Source organism: Mustelus asterias, chromosome 18 (genome assembly GCF_964213995.1).
Source record: "Mustelus asterias chromosome 18, sMusAst1.hap1.1, whole genome shotgun sequence".
Taxonomy (NCBI): Eukaryota; Metazoa; Chordata; class Chondrichthyes; order Carcharhiniformes; family Triakidae; genus Mustelus; species Mustelus asterias.
The window spans coordinates 46,739,887-46,759,973 of record NC_135818.1 but is presented as its reverse complement, the minus strand read 5'-3'; the positions used below and the strand labels follow the sequence as shown (position 1 = coordinate 46,759,973).

Here is a 20,087-nt window from a genome sequence, read left to right as displayed (position 1 = left end):
ATGCTGGAAAAGCTCAGCAGGTGTGACAACATCTGTGGAGAGAGAATAGAGCCAACATTTTGAGTCAGGATGATTCTCTCTCCCCAGGTGTTGACAGACTTGCTGAGATTTTCCAGCATTTTCTGTTTTTGTTTCAGATTCCAGCATCCGCAGTAATTTGCTTTTACCTCTCTGGATTACTAGTCCAGTAACATTACCAGTAAATTTCTTCTCCCTCAACTACATCCGCTTCCAGTGCTATAATAGTTTATTTGAGCAATACTGCCACTCTTTATTTTCCCCCTTTCACAAATTTTCTCAATAAATGCAAGTGCCTAACCCTGCCCTTCCATAATCCAGGTGGTCTACTATTGCCACTAAAAGTTGCAGGAAACTTGTGCCTGCCTGCAGCTCACCAACCTTAATTACCACAAGAAGTGCATTTATGCACATGCACTCCAAATGCATCTTAGATTTCACTGCATTTGACCACAGTCTGGTCCCTCGTTTCTTTTCTGAACTATTCTTTACTCAAACGCTGTTTGCATCTCTCAGTCCACTGTGCACCTGGCTTCTCTTCTCAAATGTTCCATTCTGGTGCGTCCTCCTGCCAAATTCATTTAAATCCTGCTCTACAGGACGAGTTAACCTCCCCACGAGGACATTGGTCCCAGTGAAGAGAAGTGTATTTTGGTCAGCATGGACAAGATGGGCCGAATGGCTCCCTTCTGTGCTGCCTAATTTCTATGGCTCGATGCATGAGCTTTAAATCTTGACCAATAAAGTAACTATTTATTTTTCACTCAGATCTAAAAATCCAACAATGCTCTGGCTCATTTATATTTAATAAATATAGAACGCTTTGATTGTTCCTGACCATCTGATAAACCAATTCTGCAATTTTGCTGCAACACTCCCAAATATCGAAGAAAATGATTTGAAAAACAATTGGATGAAGTAATACTGTCAATCAGACGACGTGCTGTCAAAATAAGATCCCTCTCCTGATCTTAAACAATGGAATCCACACGCATGCCTACACCAAAGGTGGAGGAAAATGCCCTTGATTGAGGCTACACTTTATTGTAACGGACCAGCGAATGGAAGGAGTGATTGCACATTACTGGACTAGAACGGCCAACAAGGGCTTTGCTTTATGAGAATACAGTTATTTATTTTAAGATAACTATGAGACATGTTTCGACATTATCTGCTCTGTATGATAACTTACTACATTTAATGCAACACAGTTATCTAATAGTAATAGATCATGTTTCTTAATGGTCATTTCCTAGGTTTCTATACAGGCAGAGCATTGCTTTAATGTCTAAAAATAGCTCAGCACAAAATAATAAATGAAGCGTTTCATTATGCCAGGAGATGGCTGCCTGAAAGCTGTCAACGCCATTAACCACAGAACTGTCAACAGTGACACTGTGGCAACTGCAAACTAATGATATCCTGACTGCATTGCAGATATAATTACAGGCTGGCAATGGGTTACTACCACAACTGATTTTAATTGGTTAAAATTTCAGTCTTTATGTGATGTTTTGTGTAGTTTTGCCACCCTTAGCTTCCACAGGCAACACAGCATTACTTAGTGAAAGGTCTACAATGGATATTGCACAATTACAGGGATACATATGTTAAAACTCCAAAGATTACAAAGGTTGTTTCTTTTTGCATTGTACCATAGGTATGCCAATTAAAACTTGAATCCACTGAAAAACAGTCCAAAATACTGTCTTGGCTATTCCAAAAGGCAAAAAACATTAGTGCGCCACGGATCGAGGAAAACATAAACACTTGCTCAAAAGAAGTAAAATGCTGATAAATTAGTTGATGTACAAAATAATGGTAATTGTCCAGTCTGGTAGCTAAGAGTACTGTACAGATCAACCCTTTTTACAAAAGGCAACTGATTTTTGAAAATCAAAGATGTTTCAACTTAGAAATATTTAGCACGTGTGGGTGGTCCTTCTTGCCTCACTGAATTTAGTCTCCTCTGAGGGGCTGCCTTTAAACACTCCTGGTTTCCACCTATTTCCCAACTAAGCCCACTTCTCTGCTTTCTCCCATTACTCCGTGGATTTGTTAAAAAAGTAATCATCCAGAATTGCCTAATTTAATTCCTTTTCAGGGTCTACTGGTATGCTATGAATAAATCAACAACTGCAGATGTATTGTTGTGTTTGCTGAAAGCTCCACAATTAGTTTGCACATTTAGTGCAGATTATATCATGCAAAAATGTAACAGCAGTTTGTTCTGGAGTTTGAGTTCTGACAAAAATGAATTTTCTGAATATGAATTTTTACTCCAGCTTCTACTTCAGGGAAATGAAACGAACTATGGAAACTGAAAAAAATAGTCTATTTTTCAAAGATTTTAGTTGATACTGAGCTCCAACAGTATAATTTGCTATGCACTCATCTGCAACAAAATTCTTAAGTACAAAATAAATTAATAATGCAAGAATTTCTTTCTCATAAACATCTGCCATTAGTATCTCATTTGGCATTTCAATGTGCCTCCTCCAATATTCTTCACTTAAAGCATCATTTGCTTCCAATGCCCTTTATAAATTTTGAGTGTATGTACAGGGAGCCTTCTTATTAATGCGAGGACTAAAGTTCAATGCCTCTTCAATGATGCTCGCCAGCAGGGTAGCTGAGTGACCTTCAATGGCACAGCATTAGCCGGAACTAGCAGCATTTTACCAGCATATTTAATGAGGTCACAGCCTCAACAGGGCTCTCCTTAAATACACTGCAGTTCTACACTTTATTTGTCTGAGTGAGATATGTGCCAAGGTACCACATGATTGGCTTTCCACAACAAAAAAATGACGACTGCACTGTGCACTTCTCATTATATTTAGCAACCTGTGGGTTATGTAATGCTGTCTGTGTGGCTCAGTGTTGTGGATGGTGCATTTATCCACTAACCCATCAACAAGCAACCCATCTGTCAACACCAGTATATATCTTAGATTTGTGGGTGTTAACCTACATTCGGACTTCCATTTTTTTCTTTTAACTGCCCCAGTGATGTGGTAACAAAGACAGCAACAGCAGCTTGCATTTTTATAGTGTCTTTAATGTCCGCAGTTGCTTCACACAAGTGTTATCAAACACTGTGCCATATAAGGAGGTATTAAAAAAGGGGCCAAAAGATTGTCAGAGGTTGGTTTTGAGGAGAGAGATGGACAGGTTTAGAGAGTGAATTCCAGCTTTTGTGACCCAGGCAACTGCAAGCAAGACCACCAAAGGTGGAAAGATAAGATTTGGGAATGTGTGACAAAACAGAATTGGACAAGTGCAGGGATCTCAGAGCTGGAAGAGGTTACAGAGCTAGGGCAGGAAAACAGGGCAGTGGAAGATTAGAAAAGAAGGATGAAAATTTTAAAGCAGAGGAATTACTGGACTGGAAGCCAAAGTAGCTCAGCGAGCGCTAGGGCGATGGGTGAATGGAACTTGGTGCATCTTAGGATACAGGCAGCAGATTGTGTGTGATGAGCTCAAGTTTATGGATGGTGGAAAATGGGAAGCTGGCCAACACAGCATTGGGATGTTCAAGAAACACATGCACGGATGAGAGAACAGTAGCAGATCAAGTGAGGCAGGGATGGGGACAGGTGGTGTTATGGAGGAGGAAGTAAACAGTCTTGATGATAGCACGGATATATGGTCAGAAGCTCATCATGGATCAAATAAGGCTATGATCTGGTCCTAGGGAGAGGGGCAGAATCAGTGGCGAGGGAATAGAGTTTGTGGCAAGGATTGAAGACAATGGCTTTCATCTTCTCAACATTTAATTAGAGTACTAAATGAGCAGAAATTTCCTCCATGTTGGACAAGCAGTCTGAAGATTTAGAAACAGTGGATAGCTTGAGAGAGGTGGTGGTGAGATAGAGCTGAGTGTTGTTCACAGACATGTGAAACCTGGCATAATGTTTTTGGATGATGTCACCAAGGTGCAGCATGGAGATGGGAAATAGGTTAGATCCTCTGGGTACTCCAGAGATGATGTGGAGATGCCCGGCGTTGGACTGGGGTAAACACAGTAAGAAGTCTCACAATACCAAGTTAAAGCCCAACAGGTTTATTTGGTAGCAAAAGCCACTGGCTTTTGGAGCGCTTGCTGCTCCTTCGTCAGGTGAGTGGGAGTTCTGTTCACAAACAGGGCATATAAAGACACAAACTCAATTTACAAAATAATGGTTGGAATGCGAGTCTTTACAGCTAATCAAGTCTCAAAGAGCTCTCTCCACTCTCTCCACTCACATTGTCTGTACCTTTGAGAATAGTGGCGAGGAATTGGAAGAGGGTAGTATGGTTAACTGGGCCAAAGCGAGCAGGAACATTCAGATGAATTCTGTGCAGAGTCTCATCTCAAGCAGATCCTCCTGGAACACTGCTGGACTTCAAAAGTAGTTGATCCATTGTCTGCATCATCACCTCTCCCCTTCAGTATTTACCTATATCTGTCCAGAATGCAGACAAGAAGGGAGGGCAGACCCGCCTCAAACATGTATACTTAACATCACAAACCCAGCAACACTAGGCACGATACTCTTGCAGCAATTGCAGTCAACATCAAGGTGGAGGCATTACTTATGTGGGTAGTGACCTTGGGACGAGACAATCATTGTGGTCAGAGGGTTACCCATTGCACAGAGGAGACGGCCCTGGACTGCGACTCGTGCCTTCATTTTGTGCAGGGACCAGGGTTTCACTTCTGAATGACACAACCCACACTTCATCCGGACAAGGAGATCTTCCTTCTGTTCTCCCTTTTTCCTCACCGCTTGCCGAAAACTCTTTGATTTCTAACTTTTGCCAGTTCTGATGAAAGGTCATCAACCTGAAAAGTTATCTTTATTTCTCTTTCCACAGATGCTGTCTGATTTCCAGCATTTTTTTGTTCTCATTTCAGATTTCCAGCTTCCACAGTATTTTGCTTTTGTATCTATTGATCTGTTTTACTCAAAGCAGAATTTTCATCTTAAACCTTTGGAGAGACAAAGGTTTTTCTATTCCCCAGACAGCTGCTGTGCAAAAGAACAGTTATATAAGGATCTGACTTCATTATTTAATGCGATGATCACAAACGATTACTTTCCATTACCCGAGGAGCTGGCTAAGCTTTAAGAATTACTGTAAATGTTACACTGTACTACTGCTACTATTTAATTGCTCTTTTGCTGTTTGTTAAATTTATTTAGAAGTTGAAGCCAAAGTTAACTTTCAGTAAAGTGTCATTCTGCTGTCATTTGAAGATTATGGAAATGCACAAGATAAAACCAGTGGCTGAAAAAAATGCAAAAATTTCCTTTGTTTGTTCTCTGTGCCTGTGACACATGTACCAAGTTACTGAGGCAAGTGAAAATAGAATTTGGAACAGAGGGAGCTAAGGAATGCACATAAGGATGGTGTGAGACATAGAAGCTACAAAAAATTAAGAAACACAAAAATGTAATAAATGGTAATATTAACTTACACAAGAGCATAATTAGTCTGCAGTGATCCACATTGAAGCAGGTTTTGAATATTCCACATAGGAAGGATGTAAAAGCAAAGATTGTTGTCTACGTTCATTTTCTTGCCTCGATATGGGGGTGAGAGCAACAGGTGAGTAAGTTTGCACCACCAGCCAGTTGTACCAGCATCATTTCACCCCTGAGCCATTTTGCTGGAAGCCAGTATATGGCTGGAATAGCTACCCACCTAGAAGCACTGGGTAACTAATTTAGATGATTGAAAGGAAAATTAAGGCCTATTACCCAAGACTGACTGCAATATTCCAACAACAGACCAGGGAGGCCAGCACACAAGTGTGCCTTTGAGCCTCAGCAAGGGACATAGATAGGGTAGGTAGGAAGGAACTTTTCCCCTTAGTAGAGGGGTCAATAACCAGGGGGCATAGGTTAAAGGAAGGGGCTTTAAGGAAAGAAGTTTTCACCCAGAGGTGGTGGGAATCTGGAACTCACGGCCTGAAAGAGTGGTATAGGTTGAAGTCCTCACATTTAAGAAGCATTTAGATGAGCACTTGAAACACCATACCATACAAGGCTATGGACCAAGTGCTAGAAATGGGGTTAGACTAGATAGGCACGTGACGGTTGGCTCAGACACAATGGGGGGAGGTGCCTCTTTTTGCAACGTAAAACTCTATGACTCTATGATTAAATTGACTGAATCTCTTCAAGGAATTAGCAAGGCAATGCAGAATGTTGTAGGTTTCAATGAGATTGGCTCTCATCCTTGTAAACTCCAGAGAGTATGAGCCCAATTTACTCAGCATCACTTCATCGGAAAATTCCCTCATACCAGGGATCAAATTAGTGAACCTTTGCTGAACCACCTCCAATGCAAGTATATCTTTTCTTAAATGTGGATGCCAAAACTGCACACAGTATTCCAGGTGCAGTCCCACAAAAACTCCACATAACTGTAGCAAGACCTCTTTATTTTTGTATCTTTCAATAACGACCAATATGCCATTTGCCTTCCTAATTGCTTGCCTCATCTGCATGCTAGCTTTCTGCGTTCCTCGTATAAGCACATCCAATTTTCTTTGAAGTTTCTCACCTTTTGAAAAATATTCTGCTTTCCTATTCTTGTGACTAAAGTAAATAATTTCATACTTTCCTATGTTATACTCCCTCAGCCATTTTGTTGTCCACTCACTTAACCTGTTTACATCTTTTTGCAGCCTCTCTGCATCCTCCCCACAGCTTACTTTCCACCTAGCTTGGTATCATCAGCAAATTGAGATACATTACTTTTTGTTTCTTCATTTAAGATATTAATACAGACTGTAAATGGCTGAGACCCTTGCAGCATTCTACTAATCACTGCCTGTCAACTTGAAAAAGCCCTGGTTATACCCAACTTCTGTTTTCTATCTGCTAACCAATCCTCTATCCATGGTAATATATTAACCCCAACTCGATGAGCCCTATTCATGCCTCACCTTTTGTGTGGCACCATATCGAAAGCCTTTTAGAAGTCCAAGTATACGACAGGTATTGGTTCCCTTTATCATAGAAATCATAGAATCATAGAAACCCTACAGTGCAGAAGGAGGCCATTCGGCCCATCGAGTCTGCACCGACCTCAATCCCACCCACATATTTAACCACTAATCCCTCTAACCTACGCATCCCAGGACTTTAAGGGGCAATTTCAACCTGGCCAATCAACCTAACCCGCACATCTTTGGACTGTGGGAGGAAACCGGAGCACCCGGAGGAAACCCACGCAGACACGAGGAGAATGTGCAAACTCCACACAGACAGTGACCCGAGCCGGGAATCGAACCTGGGACCCTGGAGCTGTGAAGCAGCAGTGCTAACCACTGTGCTACCGTGCCGCCCTGCTAGTTGCGTTCTCAAAAAACTCTGAGAGAGGAATATTAAACAGAATGATGACTGAAAAGGGACTGGTATAAATCCTCATTTAGAAAGACATGGATTAATCTGGAACAGTCAGCATGGATTTGTTAAGGGAAGGTCATGTCGGACTAAATTGACTGAGTTTTTTAAGGAAGTAGCAAGGAAGGTTGATGAGGGTAGCGCAGTAGATGTCAACATGGATAGAAAAGCTTTAGGCGAGGTCCCACATGGCAGACTGATCAGTAACTTAAAAGCTCACGGGATCCAAGGTGTCCCGTCCAGATCATCTCTGTTTGCCTTCTTCCATTGTGAAAGACCTCGCTTGAGGAAGACACTTCATGCTGCAACAGTTTCAGCTTGCTAACTACTGAAGGAATACACCATTGGACTCTGAACTCAGGTGAAACTATAACTCATATTTTTATCATGGTCTTGCCTTTATTTCCCTTGACTTATTATTATGAATGCAAAATGGGTGGCATTGCAAAACACTTTCCCATGTTTTGTGTGTGTATAAAATAAACCATCCCTCTTGTCCTACCTTATCTCGGGTTTCCTGTCGGATTATTAATAGAGTTGGATCACTCCAAACTGAAATATTGGGGAAAATATGCCACCACTTTTAAGGGGGAAATCAGAAACATTTTCCTGTTAATGGAAGGGTAGCAAGAGGAGAAATCAGGGTGGTTTGAATTAATCCCACTTACCCGATGAAGGAGCAGCGCTCAAAAAGCTAGTGGCTTGTGCTACCAAATAAACCTGTTGGACTTTAACCTGGTGTTGTGACATTTCTTACTGTGTTTACCCCAGTCCAACGCCGGCATCTCCACAGCATGTAACAAAGGTAGCAGAAAGTTGGATTTAAATTTGTTTCAGTGGCAGGATTATGGTTTCCAGTGGGGATCTGCAGGGCTCAGTACTGAGTCCCTTGCTGCTTGTGGCACATATCAATGATTTAGACTTAAATGTAGGGACATGATTAACGTATTTGCAGATATGTAAAATAGTCATGTGAGTGATAGTGAAGAAGAAAGCTGGAAACTGCAGAAAGGTTTCACTGGACTGGTCAGATGGACAGAAAAGTGCCAAATAGAATTCAGTCCAGAGAATGAGGGGTACTGCGTCTGGGGAGGACAAACAAGTCAAGGGAATATACAATAAGTGGTAGGATTCTGAAAAGTGTAGAGGAACCTTAAGCATGTACGTCTACAAATTCCTGAAAGTAGGGCAGGTATCCCTGAAAGTAGGGCAGGAATCCCTGAAAGTAGGGCAGGTAGATAAGGTGGTTGGGAAGGCTTACGGGATACGTACTTTATAGGCCAAAGCCTAGAGACTATGCTAGAACTATATAAAATGTGAGTTAGGCTGTAACTACAGCACTGCATAAAGTTCTGGTCAGTGCATTACAGGAAAGATGTGATCAGATGAGAGAGGAAACAGAAGAGATTTATGAGGATGTTGCCAACATTGGAGAATTTTAGCTGTGAGGAAAGATTGGTTAGGCTAGACTTGTTTTCTTTGGAACAGAGGAAGCTGAGGGGAGATTTAATTGAGGAGCATCAAGCTATTAAGGTCTTAGATAGAGTAAATTGGAGGATCTTTTTTCATTAGCAAAGAGGTCAATAACCAGGGGGTATAGATTTAAAGTAATTGGTGGAAGGATTAGAAGGGAGTTGAGTTAATTTCTCACATAGAAGGTAGTGCAGGCCTGCAACTCAATGTCTAAAAAGCTGGTAGAGGCAGAAACCCTAATTGTCTTAAAAAAAAAACACTTGCACTTCAGCTGTGTGGCCGACAGGGCTATGGAGCAAGAGCCGGAAGATGGGGTTAGACTGGAGAGCTCTCTCTCAGCTAGTACAGAGATGAAGGGCCAAACAGCCTCCTTTTGTGCTGTAAATCTTTATTTCAATGTGTGAGAGTGGTGTTAGACTAAATAGTTCATGTGGAGACTTGCTGGGCAGAAAGTCTTGGCTGTAACTTTCTGTAATTTTATCGTTGCTCCTTGCATTTTAAGGTTGAATAGAAGTGTCACAACCAGTACAACCTGTAATTGCTGTGTTCAAGATAGCCATAAATTTCTAGACAAAACACCATATAGTAACATAAACAAGTCACCTTATCTTGCAGCCTCTGTGTCCCACATTGTTCTACCATAACAAACACTTCCTTCTCAGTCTATATATCCTCAGCCGTGACAGAAAAACACCAAATGGTACAATTTCCTCTGCAGCACCACAGATCACATCCTTGTCTACCTAGACAGCCCAATGTAAATATGATAATCACTATGAGGAGTTATTTCCTGTGCATTTCCAATTTCAGCATTTTTAGCCATCACTGTACAAACTAACTCTCAATAGGCAACGCATGGACAAACTTCAGCAAAACACTTAGTGGAAAGCAGATTCTGCAGTCTGAGTACGTGCGGTGTCCACGATTTCTGAAGTGGCTCCAGCAGCATTTAAACCAGCCAAATTAGAGAAGAATTCACTCAATTTGTTTTTCAAAAGTATTTGAAGAACAAGAGGAGAAATTTCAAAAGTTTGATTCAGGTAGAATTTGTGTCAATGTTTTTTTTGCTAAACTGCGAAGGTGTTGGTGCCAGTGACAGTGAAAGAGAAAGTGAGAGATGACAAACTATACTGATTACAAACCAGTTGTAGCTTTAATGGGTGTTAGAATTAATTTCTCGAGTAATTTAAGAAAGCATTAAGGTGAGAGGAAGAGAAGAAGAAAAATAGAAGGAATAACACGTTTATATAGCACCTTTCATGGCATCAGGACATCACAAACTGTTTAACAGCCAATGTGTCTCTCTCTCTCTCTCTCAACCTTACTGCACCCTGACAGTGTATAGGCCAGATTTTTGTCTATTTGTGACAGTGACTCCTAGTTCTAAATTCTCCGCGAGAAGAAATGTCCTTTCTAAATCCATGCTGTCACATCTTACTCTTCTAGTGGATACAAACCAAAACTCTCCAACCTTTACTCACAAGACAACCTGCCCGGTTCTGGTATTTAGTCTAGTAAACATTCTCTGCATTGCTTCAAACACATTTACATCTTTCCTTAAATAAGGAGACCATACTGTCCAAAGTACTCCAGATGTGGTCACTCCTGTTCAATTGAAGCATAAATTCCTTACTTTTATAATCAATTCCCCTCACAATAAACAATAATGTTCTATTAACTTTCCTAATTACTTGTTGTACCTGTATAGTAGCCTTTTGTGATAGGAGGAGTAGACTGCCTTTAAGAAGAGCAGGCTGTCTGCACTGTGTGTTCTGGAAACGAAGCTTAGTCCTCGCATGGTGCTCAGGCTGCCAGCAACACAGGGCCCAATCAGACTAATGTTGGAATCATGAGACAGCTGTCCAAAATTCATATGCTACGTAACTCTGTGGCAGTGGACTCAGGAAGATTGCAGTTTCAGACCATGACACCCATACAACAGTATAGACCAATTTCTAATCCCTTATTGCTTTTGCGAAAGTGGTAGTGAGCTGCCTTTTCTGAAGTCCATATGATATAGGTACACCCACAGGTGGGATTAGGAATAGGCAGCAAACACTGGTCTTGCCAGTAATGCTTACATCCCATTCTTAGAGAGCCATTTGGCTTTGGGACCATGACCAATCTTGAATACTATTTTATTGGCAGGGTGACCGGTAAAATAACTCTGCTGTAGCACCTTCTCAGTTTCATCCTGGTGACACAAGCACAATCATAGAATCATAGAAACCCTACAGTACAGAAAGAGGCCATTTGGCCCATCGAGTCTGCACCGACCACAATCCCACCCAGGCCCTACCCCCATATCCCTACAGATTTACCCACGAATCCCTCTAACCTATGCATCTCGGGACACTAAGGGCAATTTTGAGCATGGCCAATCAACCTAACCCGCACATCTTTGGCCTGTGGGAGGAAACCGGAGCACCCGGAGGAAACCCACGCAGACACGAGGAGAATGTGCAAACTCCACACAGACAGTGACCCAAGCCGGGAATCGAACCTAGGTCCATGGAGCTGTGAAGCAGCAATGCTAACCACTGTGCCACCGTGCCGCCCACAATGGTTAGCACTGCTGCCTCACAATGCCAGGGACCCAGGTTCGATTCCCAGCTTGGGTCACTGTCTGTGTGGAGTTTGTACATTCTCCACGTGTCTGCGTGGCTTTCCACCAGGTGCTCCGGTTTCCTCCCACAGTCCAAAGATGTGCGGGTTGGGTTGATTGGCCATGGTAAATTGCCCCTTAGTGTCAGGGGGACTAGCAGGGTAAATACGTGGGGCTACGGGGATAGGGGCTGGGTGGGTTTGTGGTTGGTGCAGACTCGATGGGCTGAATGGCCTACTTCTGCACTGTGGGGTTCTATGAAAAAAAAGGCTCATGTTTGTGGTATCCAATGTCTTCAGCCATTTCTTGATATCGTGTGGAGTGAATTGAATTCTCTGAAGATGGCATTTGTAATACTGGGGACCTCAGAAGAAGGCCATCCACTTGACACTTATGGCTGAAGATGTTTGCAAATGTTTCAGCCTTGTCTTTTGCACTGACGCGAGGATGGGATGTTTGTGGAACTTTCTGCTCTGGTTGGTTGTTTAAATTAATTTATTTATTCTTTCATGAGAGTGGGCATCGCTGGCTGGGCCAGAATTTGATGCCCATCCCTACTTACCCTTGAATTGAGTGGGCAGTTAAGAGTCAACCACATTGCTGTGGGTCTGGAGTCAGGTGTAGGCCATATTCGGCAAGGGTGGCATATTTCCTTCCCTAAAGGACATTAGTGAACCAGATGTGTTTTTCCAACAATCGACAATGGTTAAATGGTCACCATTACTGAGACTACCTTTTCAATTCCAGATTATTCATTGAATTTGAATTCCACTAGCTGCTGTGGTAGGATTTGAACCCATGACTCTCGAACATTAACCCAGGCCTCTGGATTACTAGCCCAGCAACATTACCACTTAGCCACCTTATCTTTAATTATCCACTACCATTTGAGACTGGATGTGGCAGGACTACAGAGCATGATCTGATTGCTTGAAGGTGGGATCAGTTAACTCTGTCTCTCTCAAGGCTTTTGTTTTTTTGCATGAGTATAGCCAGTCCTGTCTTACAGTGTCACTGGGTTGGCACCTCATTTTTAGACAAAACTGGTGCAGCTACTGTCACGCTCTCTGCAACTCCTCATTGATGTGGAGATGCCGGCATTGGACTGGGGTAAACACAGTAAGAAGTCTCACAACACCAGGTTAAAAGCCACTAGCTTTCGGAGCACTTGCTGCTCCTTCGTCAGGTGAGTGGGAGTTCTGTTCACAAACAAACAACAAAGAACAAAGAACAGTACAGCACAGGAAACAGGCCCTTCGGCCCTCCAAGCCTGTGCCGCTCCTTGGTCCAACTAGACCAATCGTTTGTATCCCTCCATTCCCAGGCTGCTCATGTGACTATCCAGGTAAGTCTTAAACGATGTCAGCGTGCCTGCCTCCACCACCCTACTTGGCAGCGCATTCCAGGCCCCCACCACCCTCTGTGTAAAAAACGTCCCTCTGATGTCCGAGTTATACTTCGCCCCTCTCAGCTTGAGCTTGTGATCGTCACCTCCGACCTGGGAAAAAGCGTCCCACTGTTCACCCTATCTATACCCTTCATAATCTTGTATACCTCTATTAGATCTCCCCTCATTCTCCGTCTTTCCAAGGAGAACAACCCCAGTCTACCCAATCTCTCCTCATAGCTAAGACCCTCCATACCAGGCAACATACCAGGCAAACAGGGCATATAAAGACACAAACTGAATTTACAAAATAATGGTTGGAATGCGAGTCTTTACATGTAATCAAGTCTCAAAGGTACAGACAATGTGAGTGGAGAGAGCATTAAGCATAGATTAAAGAGATGTGTATTGTCTCCAGACACGTTAGTGAGATTTTGCAAGCCCAAGCAAGTCATGGGGGTTACAGATAGTGTGAAATGAACCCAAGATCCCGGTTGAGGCTGTCCTCATGTGTGCGGAACTTGGCTATCAGTCTCTGCTCAGCGACTCTGCGCTGTCGTGTGTCATGAAGGCCGCCTTGGAGAACGCTTACCCGAAGATCAGAGGCCGAATGCCCGTGACCGCTGAAGTGTTCCCCAACAGGAAGAGAACACTCTTGCCTGGTGATTGTCGAGCGGTGTTCATTCACCCGTTGTTGTAGCATCTGCATGGTCTCCCCAATGTACCATGCCTCGGGACATCCTTTCCTGCAGCGTATCAGGTAGACAATGTTGGCCGAGTTGCAGGAGTATGTACCGTGTACCTAGTGGATGGTGTTCTCACGTGAGATGATAGCATCCGTGTCGATGATCCGGCACGTCTTGCAGAGGTTGCTGTGGCAGGGTTGTGTGGTGTCTTGGCCACTGTGCTCCTGAAGGCTGGGTAGTTTCTGCGGACAATGGTCTGTTTGAGGTTGTGTGGTTGTTTGAAGGCAAGAAGTGGGGGTGTGGGGATGGCCTTGGCGAGATGTTCGTCTTCATCAATGACATGTTGAAGGCTCCAGAGAAGATGTTGTAGCTTCTCCGCTCCGGGGAAGTACTGGACGACGAAGGGTACTCTGTCCGCCATCTCCCGTGTTTGTCTTCTGAGGAGGTTGGTGCGGTTTTTCGCTGTGGCGGGTTGGAACTGTCGATCGATGAGTCGAGCGCCATATCCTGTTCTTATGAGGGCATCTTTCAGCGTCTGGAGGTGTCTGTTGCGATCCTCCTCATCTGAGAAGATCCTGTGTATACGGAGGGCTTGTCCATAGGGGATGGCTTCTTTAACGTGTTTTGGGTGGAAGCTGGAGAAGCGGAGCATCGTGAGGCTATCCGTGGGCTTGCGGTACAGTGAAGTGCTGTCCACTAGAATGCCGTGACTTCCACCTTTTGCAATTTGGGTCAATTGAAAACCAGGTTGAGATGCGCAATACCACTAGTGACTTCTATTATGTCTGAACCATGAAGCAGGTCCTGTCTTTAAATGACCAGGTCTGACTCTCGACAGTTTGACTTTTCTCAATTTATATCAGCTTGATTTAAATCTCCCTTGAAAATTATTTTTCTAGTTCCCTTTCCAACTATTTCACAGAGTAAGCTACCTTTTTACTGCTGAAATGGAGAACTAGAGCATGACCCTGGGTTGGTTGTTCATGTTAGAGATGTCAACATGGAGCTATTGTGTATTTGTTTTTGCTTCACACTTGAATAACTTCTTTTGCCTACCAGGTGTCACGTATGGCTACACCACCTCCTATTCTCTTGCATCTTTTCTGATCATTTGATATGCACGAATACATTAATTCCCATCCTCTGGGGTGGGTCAATTTTCTGATAGTCTCATGCACAGTAGTTCCTTGTTGCTGCTGCTGTCTCCAGTTCCAGCATCTTATTGTTGATTCTCCGAGCATTCACATTTATACATCATAATTTAGGTTTCCCCACTTTCATATGAGAACAGGCTCAAAATATCTGGTTTCTTTTCATTAGAGAACAAAAGAATGAAGGATATGAATGAGGTTTTCAAATTAAAAGGCTCAAGGATGTAGGGACTCAGTTATTGACTTGCACAAAATTTCTAACACCAAATGAGCCCGTTCAATCTGCTACTTCATGTAGGTATGTTTCCTCCACACATTAGCCCTGATCCCTTGTCCCCATCATGCTCCCATTCTAACCCCTTCTCCTTCAACAACTTATTGACTTTATTCTTAATATTGACATGATCTCTGCTTCACTAACTCCAGTAATGCATTCCACAGCATTACAGTTTTCCTTAAAAATATTTATTTTCCTACTCTCTATCCTAAATCTCTTTCATATACAATATTACATCTGTGTCACCTTGTGTTCTACCTCTCAACAACTAAAAACAATCTATTTTATCTACCCTGTCCTATCCTTTCACAAATTTAAGTACCTCTCTCAAATAACCCGATAATCTCCTCTCTTCTAAAGAAAACAATTACAATTTAGATGCATTTTCATATTTCCTCATTCCTGACAGCATCCTCGTGAATCTTCATTATGACCCTCTATTGACTGAATATACTTTCTGTAGTGTGGAACCTAGAACAGTATGGAGTGTTCCATTTATTACCTTACTGACATTTTATAGTGATCTGTGCAGAGAGCAATCAAACCAATACCTGGAATGCAGAATGGAAAGGCAGCTGGTGACAAAAGAGCCTCTGGAGAAACTGGGATTCAAAGCCACTGTTGACATATTGCATGAGCATCCTCCCACTCAGCTTTCCTCTTCTCACCCAGACACCACTAGTGGAAACAGTTTTTCAACATGCAACCTGGCAAATCTCTGAAGCCCCTCCTTTCTTAGTCTAATACACTTCACCCCTTTATCCAAGCCATTACTGTGAAGAGCTGAGACCCCAGCACTGATCACTGTGGTGGCAATAGGGTGACAAATGAGTATGACTTGCTGCAGAACTCTAAAACCTCAGTGCATTCCAGATTCTAACAGTCACAATAGTGTTTTCTCATACCTTTAATTTTTTTTGTCAATCACCTTAAATTTGTGTCCTTTGCTTCTCAACCCCTCCACCAAAGAGAGCAATTTCTCTATTATTGTGATCCCTGTAGGGTTCTACATTTTTAAAAAATAAATCGAACTTTGGCTGGAAATGACTGAAAGGACCACATAACAAGATTTCAAGTTTTAAAACTTTTACTGTAACATACAAGCTAAAGGTAATATTGACGAAACATTATTTCAATAGGCAACTTGTACTCTGAACTACAGAACAAATCCTCCATTTAATATTAAAAACAACCAATTTCTAAGGTTATACTTTACTCTATCCCTTAAGTGGACACTTCATTTTACACGAAAGAAGAGTCCAAAGTGATTCTTAGCTCCTTTTCCCTTTTCAATCGGATAATTTCTAATCCCGAACTAACTTTCACAGTGAGGACTACTCAGGAGGCTTGTTCCTCTAGCCAAAGTGAGGTGAATCTTTCAGCTTTGTTTAAACCCTCACAAGTTTAGTCTCTTTAATCTGAGCATGAGCTCCCATCTACATTTTGAGTGATGAACAATAGAGACTTTCTGCCTCCATCTCTATGTGTCTCTCAGATTTTTGATACTATCAGGTTCAGTGATTTTTAGGAAAATCTGCTACCCAATTCTGCAATGGCTTCTCAAGGACTCTTCCCCTCTCAATGCCCAGCTCCACTGCAATGCGAATCACATAGGCTTTGAATCCAGGTAGAAGTACCAATTAGCTTTCCCAACTCCATTCTGTCTTGGAATTCAGTAGAGATATTAAAGTATAATCACTTATAGAACCTAATATTCCTAACAGTTCCCTGGGACTTGGACACTAATAGTCTCTCCATGGTCAGCACTGCCACTCTGGTCATTGTTTACAGGTGTGAATATCATGCACCTTCTTTCCAGTAAAACTCAACTTAGGCCCACTTTTAACAACTAAGCCACAGAGGATTAGAACAGGTCACATGGCCCCCATCATTGCTCCATCTTCCTCTAAATTGAAGACACATTCTAGAAACATAAGCATTTGAGAAACTAGATACTCTGTCTCAGCCTCTCATGACTTTGAACACCTCTATCAAATCTCTTCTCAATCTTTCCTTCTCTAAGGAGAATAACTGCAGCTTCACAGTTTATCCTCATAGCTGTTGTCCCTCATTCCTGGGATCATTCTCATAACTCTGCTCTGCACCATCTCTAAAACCTTCACCTCTTTCCTAAAGTGCAGTGCCCTGAATTTGCTGCACGAGTGTGAACCTGTATTTTGTAAAGATTTTTTGAGTTCCTTGCTTTTGTCATCTACGTTTCGATTAATAAAGCCCAGGATCCCATATGCATTTTTAAACACTTTATTTTTCAACAACTTGTGCACATATACCCCCAAATGTCTCTGTCACTGCACCTCCTTTTAAATACACCCTTTATTTAATGTTGCCTCTTTTCCTATCAAATGTGTATAATTTCACATTTTTCGGCATGTTTCCACTTATTCCACAATCCTCTTTGATGTCTAACATCCTCACAGTGCTTTCAAGTTTTATGTATTCTGCAAGTTCTGAAGATGTGACCTGCACACCCAAGTCTGTGATTAATATATGTCAAGAAAAGTAGTGGTCCGAATGCTGACCCCTGGAGAACACCGCTGTGTACCTTCCTCCAGTCCGAAGAACTGTTCACCACTACTCTTGTTTCCTGTCGCTCAGCCAACTTTGTATCAATACTGCCACTGTCCCTTTAATTCCTTGGATATCAGCTTTGGCAATAAGCATTTCATGTGACACTTTACCAAATTGCTTTGGAAGTCCATGGTGGTGATCTTGAGCCTGCGCTTTCTGTCCACGGGATCGCAATTTCTAATTTTTGCTGCCTTTTGCCGGTGATGTACTCAGGTTCACGTCCATAATGGGTGACAACCTGATTTTAATAAATTTAAATAAATTTTAATATTATTATACACCCCCCTCGCCATATATTTCCCCTTTGTTAAATTTTCGAACCTTGCCTACGTGACGTCATTTCAGAGAAGTTTACACCAGTGATAAACATTGACTTATTTGGCTATTCACCCAGGTGTAAACCTGTCATGGGAATCCCCCGGGGATACAAAGGTGAGTATAGCCCCGGGGCTACAAAGGTGACTATAGTCCCGGGGAGGGGGGGAACATGGCCAGGCAGTACCCTGGGGCATTGCCAAGGATGGGCGCTATGGGGAGCTTTAGGTGTGCGGACTCATTTATTTGTGGAGTTGGGGGAATGGGCATGCAAGCTGTGGTCGCCATTTAAAAGTGGCACCCGATCTCAGTGCAGCCAGGGTTTGAAACACGGTCCCCCTGTTTTTTTTTGTACCATGATATCTGGAGAGAAAGTTGGCCTATTTCTCAAATATGTCAGTTTTCAGTCAGACCGTAACATTTTATCATTTTTTGGTAAGATTCCATGCCATATATATCACATCAACTACATTATCATTCTTTACCATCACGTGAGTACCTGGTTCTATCTTGACAGTTGCACGATGAATCTATTCTGATGCTCACAGAGTTGCTTTAAATAGTGAAGTTCCAGTAGACAAGTGCAGGTCATCAACATCCCTAGTCATTCGAATGAAGTGAAATACTCGGAAGCGGAATGTTAATGCTGTGGTTCAGTTAAAAAGTTACAGCAAAAACCACTCCTTTAACTTGATGTTCCCGACCCACTGCCACCCACTCCCACAGCATGGGACCCAAATGTTAAAATTCAGCCCTCAATTTCCTCGGCTTGATAGAGTTAATCATGCAAAACTTGACTTGGTAACATTTTTCCCTCTGTAGGTATGTGAGAATGATAAAATAGCCTTGTACACACTAAGAATTCCATTCCATTTTATCCATTTGCTTCCTCCCTGTCCCAATCAATGATAGAGCAATTAAAAATTTCTACAATAGTAATTTTGTTATTCCCACTCATTTCCCCGATCTATGTACAGATTTCCTCTTCCATTTCCCTCATAATATGGAGCCTGTCATCCAGTCCCACTAATGTAATAATCGCTTTATTTTTGACCTGTAACCTTATTGACACTGCCTAAACCACTTATGGAATGTATATTATTAGAATCCCTGCAGTGCAGAAAGACGCCATTCGATCCATCGTGTCTGCTCCGATAACAACCCCTCCCAGGCCCTATTCCTGTAACCTCACGTATTTACCCTGACACTAAGGGCCAATTTATCATGGCCAATTAACCTAACCCGCACATCTTTGGACTGTGGGAGGAAACCGGAGCATCTGGAGGAAGCCCACACAGACACAGTGAGAATGAACAAACTCTACACAGACAGTGACCCAAGGCCAGAATTGAACCCGGGTCCCTGGCGCTGAGAGGCAGCAGTGCTAACCACTGTGCCACAGTGCCTTTCATCATTCCTTTCAATAACATGGACTCTGCCCATCAGCATTATCACCTTTCTCCTTTCTCACCTCATCTGTCCAGCCAAAAAATATCATAACCTAATATATGTATTTTCAATCCATATCTGTACACAATATCTGTTCGAATATCTGAATATGATTTAGATGATTTGATTGAAAATAGTTCCAGTAGCATGCAGCCAAATTGCTTTTGTTGAGCCCCTGGCATAAGCAGATTCTTGATTAGGTAGAAGTTAATATTATGAGTTTCAATTTTCTATTCTCTATAGTAAGTGTTCCTTATTGTGTGAGTGTTGTTATATGCATGGTTCTTTCCAGCCTTTACATATAACGCAATTCATAACATTCCTAATGTCTAAAATCATTTAAGTGGTAATTTTAACTTTTTCTAGAAACCAGATGAGGTGTAAAACAATCTGCAAATTTGCTATCGCCCATTTATATTCGATGATAAAAGTTAAAATTATTCCTAGATGAAGATTTTCCAGCACATTATTGTGTAAATAGCCAAATAAGTCAATGTTTATCACTAATTATATTCAGCAAAGCACATCAGAATTTTTTTGTTTTGTTCATTGAGATTGAATTTCTATTCTCATCCATGACTAAATGCATTGTGTAGTATTGAGTCATTTGGATTTGTCCAATAACTACAATGTGCATTTTCTGACATGTCATTGCTTAGTAAATAGGAATCCCTGCTGACTTTTCCCCATCTCTCTTGTCCAGTGAAGCTAAGCCTCATGATTAGTCTTCTTCGTGT

The 20,087-nt window shown here is 42.1% G+C and overlaps 1 protein-coding gene across 1 annotated transcript in view; it reads left to right on the top strand.

Annotated features, from left to right (window-relative positions):
• Positions 1–20,087, top strand: part of kiaa0586 (KIAA0586 ortholog) — a 547,244-nt gene that overhangs the window by 317,702 nt on the left and 209,455 nt on the right. The window lies entirely within an intron of this gene.